Source organism: Nanorana parkeri, unplaced genomic scaffold, assembly GCF_000935625.1.
Source record: "Nanorana parkeri isolate BGI_ZX_2015 unplaced genomic scaffold, ASM93562v1 scaffold3818, whole genome shotgun sequence".
Lineage (NCBI taxonomy): Eukaryota > Metazoa > Chordata > Amphibia > Anura > Dicroglossidae > Nanorana > Nanorana parkeri.
The window spans coordinates 19,756-25,835 of NW_017310086.1; positions in this window are offsets into that span (position 1 = coordinate 19,756).

Genomic DNA, 6,080 nt, shown 5'->3' on the forward strand with positions numbered 1-6,080 from the left:
CCTCGCACCGGTCAGGGGGCCGCGAGTCCTCGCGCCGGCTGTGTGAAGATCCTTTCCTCCTCCGTGTCTTATTTCTGGTTTTATTCAGATATTTTTTGATGTTTCCGGTTCTTTAGGTCTGGTAGGAATTTTAGGGGGACTCCATGCCCCCCCAAAAATGTGCTAACCAAGCCCCCAACATGCTGATGAGGACAAGGGCCTCTTGCCCGGTGGTCGTGGGGGTCTGAGGACAGTGAGGTCTATCTGAATCTGGGTGCCCCTTTCACCCAGGTGCCACCCCCCTCCTGCATGAGTAAGGGGTAGTTGTTACCCCCCTACTCATAAACACACCCGTTTGAAAAGTCCTTTATTCATAACCCCCCAAAATAGTCCCGCGATGTAAATACATTGTCAACCACGTGGTCCAGTGACGTAGATCCTCCTCCTCACAATGCCCGCCGCTAGACTCGCCGAAAGAAAAAAAATCTACCCCGCCTGCTGCCACGTCTGCACCCGACAAACCCCCGGCTTTGCCCTGGAATGTAAACAAAGGGGGAGGGACAAGTCACAGTATTATTGGACATGCTCCTCCCCTTTGTTTAACCTTCCAGGGCGGAGCTGTCAGCTACGTAAGCCTTCTCCTTGTCTTCCATCTCGTATATGTTTCTTTTAGTTCCCAGTTTTCACAAGACGCCTTACGATGGCGGACCTTTGCACCCTCTAGACGTCCTCGGCAATTAAAAAGTCCACCTTAGCGTGAAGGTCTACCCCCGTGTTTTCTATATCTGGTGGGGGGGGACGTCTGATGGGAATATATTTTCTTCCTCGTCCTCCTCCTCCTCCAACTCCTAAGTTCTTTGCGTTCTGGCTTGCCGTGTCTTGGCAGTGTTGGATGAACCTTCTTTGTTTTTCACAGTTCTGGTTCTGGTCTGTCGGATCCGAATGTTATAAACTCCCGTTCCTTTAGCAGAACATTTTCAAGGTTTTCACTCAAACCTGTTTATGGTTCCCAAACCCAACAGAAGACCGAGTCCCATTGCAGATAGAAAGCACTCTGGACTGAATGCGTTTGTACCTACTCACCAATTCCCGAAAGGAAGCCCCTCGGTGGGTTGTCGCCTCTCGTAGACGAGGACATTTATGGTTTCCATGGACATGACGGATGTCTATCTTCTCATTCCTGGATTCCCAGCTCATCAGCGTTCCCTTCATTTTGCGATAGGCGACCTTCATGATCAATTTGTGGCTCTTCCCTTTTGGGTTTTTACAAAGGTTCTGGGATTTTTTCCTTCATTAGGACATTCCAGTTATGGGATACTTAGAGGACTTCAGGAACAGTCTCCTCCTACTTTGGAGCTCAATGTCTGGATGGTGCTGCGGACATTGGAGAACATTGGATGGATTCTGAACATCGAAAAGTCGTCCCTGGTTCTGTCACATCGCTTGGAGTATTTGGGTCTTCTCTTGGATATCTTTCTAGCCAAAGCGTTCCTTTCCTCAGACCAAAATGTTGATGTTCTGGGATTAAGTTTGGTCGCTTGGATCCCATTGCCGTTCCTTACCGGGAACCTGCGTGAGAATACCGGGCGTGATTATGTCAACCTTCGAAGCGGTACACTTTGCTCAGTTCCACTCCAGGACTTTACAGAGGAACAACCTCTTCAGCGTGGGGCACATCTCCTCCATCACCGGACAAGATGTCTCTGTCATGGTGGTGACATCTTCTGCACTGACAGCAGGAAAGTTGTTTTCTTCCCATGACTTGGAAGGTGGCCATGATGGACATGAGTCTTGTGGAATGGGGTGGTCCCTTGGTTGACATGCCTGCGCAGGGTTGGTGGTGAAATGGATCTGAACCACAACTGGGTTCACACAAGATGTCTGCTGCTGTTATTATTTGTCGTTATGTCGTTTTCGGTGCACCGGGGAGAAATCACAAACTCAGGATTAAGGTTTATGACGCATCTACTTTATTCAGGGCGGTCTCTCTCCTTTATACACAGATAACAGGAGAGTGCTCGTCACACATATGCCCACCTCTGTCACCTCTAAATGTCTCGTACTATTGGGCAAACTAGAGGAGCTGTTAGAGTTTTGTGTATCTCGCTAATTGGTTAGTCAAAGATATCTTCTGCCTGTAGCGTCCTCCCTCGGCATTCCTTTCATGTGTCCTCGGCGCGCTCCCGGATACAGGATATCTCTCTTGGTTACGCATAGCAACGCTAAAAGCTGAGTAAGGAAAGTCACAAAGCTAGGAAGCAAATGAAACTAATTCAAAACAATTTAAAACATAGAAAAGGACATTTTCTTGATATGATCCATATTCCTTCACAGTGGTCCAAGGTTCACATTTATTTCCTGGACTTGATGTTGATTCGTCTGTTGTTGTTTCACTGGACCCATCTTCTGCCATGGGGGTCCAATTTGGATTCCATCACACAATACTCCAGCGATGGCATACATCAGTCTCCAGGGAGGCATCAGGAGTGTGTTGATGGTGACGGAAGTGCATATGATCTCGGATTGGGCAGACCGTCAGGTTCCAGTCAGCTGTGCACATTCCGGGAGTAGAAACCTGGCAGGCGGACTCTCTCAGCAGACAACGTCTGGATCCGGGTGAATGGTCCATAGATGTTATCATTACGTTGTCACTCTTGGGGAACGGTGGATGTGGATCTTCTGGCTTCCTGTATCACACAGGCCTCCTCCCACGGAGGACCCCTAGGGCGGAGAGAGTTCTGGAAAGTGTCCCCAAACCTTTTATCACCTGCTCTCAGCCACACCTCTGAGTCACCCTGCTCAGTGATTGGTCAGAGTCAGGTGTACAGTCTGAGGATGAATCCTCCTTCACTGTATGATGAGGCCCCAGCCCAGCAACAGGAGGAGCAATCAATCCATCAAACTCAGGGAAACCAGCAGAACTCAGAGAGATCAGCATCCAGACTGATTATAGTAGCGACATAGCAGAGGGCGCTACACTTGTATAGAACCTGTCACGGTCCGACAACCAGGGCACTAAGGAACGTAGACTTCGGGGCCTATGGAGCGGGTCAGGGCAGGTGGAGCTAAAATGATCCCAGGGACTGAAGTGACTGTATGTTACCAGGGGTGTAGTAGAGGCGCGGGGTCTAAGGAGTTCCGGGTCTTCACCAGAGCCCCATTAGGTGGAGATGTTACCATGCAGGACATCTCCCAGGTTGTGGCCCTCTGACACACCCCTGCAGACACAGATGGCAGCATACTGCAGAGATGAGAAGTGGGACAGTTCCTGCACCGAGGTTCAGGGTGCAGAGGCAGGCAGCGGTGAAGTCTATTCCACACTGCTGATCAGGAGTAGGAGGATAACGAGGACATCAGAGGAAGAAGTCCATACGTGAAGGTGAAAGGAACACTGAGATACCACGGAGAGTCATTAACGGCACGGCAGACCAGGATACTCCGAAGAAGCCGGCTGACTGAAACAAGCAGCCACGCAGAAGCTGGACAGAGACGCAGAAGGAGCTCACTGAGGATGGTGACAACGGTCCACTTGCTGGAGATGCTGGATATCACCGGGAGGAACCCGGAGGAGACACAGGGAACACCAAGACTGGTAACTAGCGGTTTCCAGGAATCCTAAGGAAACGAGTTCCAGGCGGCACAACGGGATCCGGCCGAAGTGTAAAGACACGTTGCTGGAACGCCGAGCGTATATTGGCTTTGTAGCACTGAGGTTCTAAATCAGGGGTCTCAAACCTCCGGCCCTCCAGCTGTGGGGTGAAACTACAAATCCCATGATGCATCTCTCTTCGGGAGTCGTGGCTGTGATAATCTTACAATGCCTCATGGGATTTGTAGTTCCACCGCAGCTGGAGGGCCGGAGGTTTGAGACCCCTGTTCTAAATGGATTGGCAGGAAGCCGAGCACCGCTGACCGGGGGCAAAACCCGGCACCGGATCAATGCACGAAAACTGGGACAGAACCCTATGTGGTTCTTCATAAGGTCGTTTTGAGACCGCGGGTTCTCCTTTTTACCCCCAAAGTGGTCTGGGCTTTTCACTGAAACGAAGACTTTGTTTTCCCTTCGCTTCGCCCAGCTCACGTTCATCCTGAGGAACCTCCTCTTCATCATTTTGGATGACGCTGGGGGACTATTACTGCTGACCTCAGCCACAGCTTCCTCTTTATTGTTCTTCAGGAAAGGCCTAGGAGAGGTTCTTCAGCTTCTTCATCCAACATTCCCTGAGTGGATCCCTCAGCTTGTCATTGAAGATTATGAGTTGGGGGATGGGGTGCCACTACTAGGGCATATGGGGTGCCACTTGGGGCGTCTCAATATCAAGCTCCTGATACTCATAATTACGAGGCCGCACCTCGGTCTTCTGTTCACACTTTCGCCAAGTTCTCCGATGTTGGTGTTTCTGCCTCGGCTGATGCTGGTGGTGTTGGTAAAAACGTTCTCCAGGCGGCGGATGAAGTGCACTGCGATGGCTCATGTTTTGTGTTGGGCTGGTGCCTCCGTCGTTGGGGGTGCACGCCCCCCCCTGGTTGGACTGCTTTTGAAGGCGCCCTACGTCTCCGAATTATCCGGAGCGGAGTCCCTCGAAGGACGATGGAGACAATAGGATTTTGTCCAATAGACTCTTAGAGAACAACATTTTATTTTCTAAAGACTGCAGTCCTCCCCGAGCTCCACAAGGTGGCGATCTCACCTACACCGAGACAGGAAGTCTCTATGACAGACAGGAAGTGATGTCAGGTACAGACAGGAAGTTCCGGGTGAGAGGTGAGTCGGGAGGAAGTAGAGAGAAGACATTGTTGGAACTGGCAGCAGAGGAGGTAATAGAAATGATTATTGGTGACCACTGCCAGGTAGAAACTAACCCTAAGGGCTGGAACTGGGGGGAGGAGCAGAACAGGGGTTTTATATCAGGGGGAAGGGCAGAACAGGGGTTTTATATTAAGGGGGAGGGGCAGCATAGTGTTTTTATATTAAGGGGAGGGGCAGCATAGTGATCTGAATAGGACATTGGTGACCACGGACCGGTCCCCGAGGAAAGCCGATTATCACACCGATATACTGGACGTGGCCGGAGAGTGCGGGGGAGGGGGAGGACACGCCTCCATTGTGATATAAAGGAAGTTCTATCTCACTATGGGAGGGGGGTCTCCATCTTCGTCATAGTCCTTGGTACATCCCGATCTCCTCCTCCTATTATTGTACAGCCAACACAATCCGGATCATTCTCTGATATCAATGTTATCTGTCTACAGGGAGACCTCCATAGAGGACTGCACCAATGATGGAGGAGGACCGGAGTCACATGACGGAGAGGATACTAAAGCTCACCCTGGAGATCATCTACCTGCTGACCGGAGAGGTGAGGAGGATTCTGGGAGGTCACATGACCTGATCGGGGAGGTGAGGAGGATTCTGGGAGGACACCTGCCCGGAGAGGTGAGGAGGATTCTGGGAGGTCACCTGACCGGAGAGGGGAGGAGGATTCTGGGAGGTCACCTGACCGGAGAGGTGAGGAGGATTCTGGGAGGTCACCTATCACCTCCCTGATACCCGTCCTGGGGTTCAGCTGGTAGTATTGGGTTGGGTTTCTCTCCCAGTTCCGGAAGCCTCGGCCTGTGGTCACTTCTTCTCTGCTGAAGGTTCTAGCGGGTCAGAACTTTGTTCCTCAGAGATCACATGACCCAGTGCCTAGCCTTGTGGTTGGGTGAAGAGCATGCTCCTCCTAGTCCCCATTGGCCCCTCCTCTTCTGACAAGGCTGTGTAGATGTGGAAGTGATCTGGGAGGAGTCCCTTTGAAGAGGGGAGGAGCCCCGGCTGGTTGGGACCTCCTCATAGAACATCTGCTCCCTCAGACCTCCTGATCCAGATGGAATGTTGAGTGAAGTCATCTAACCCTCTCATATCTCTCCGTCATGTGTCTCTATGTTTCCAGGACACGCCATGGAGGAACCCTCAAAGGATCCTCTGACTTTATCTCCAGGTTGTAAGATGGAAGATGAGGACATCACAGCAGATTGTGCGGGAGAAGAGACAATGAGCTCAGCTATGGATGGTGGACCTCACAGTGTGGATAGACCATGGAATCCCTCTGACTCTGAGC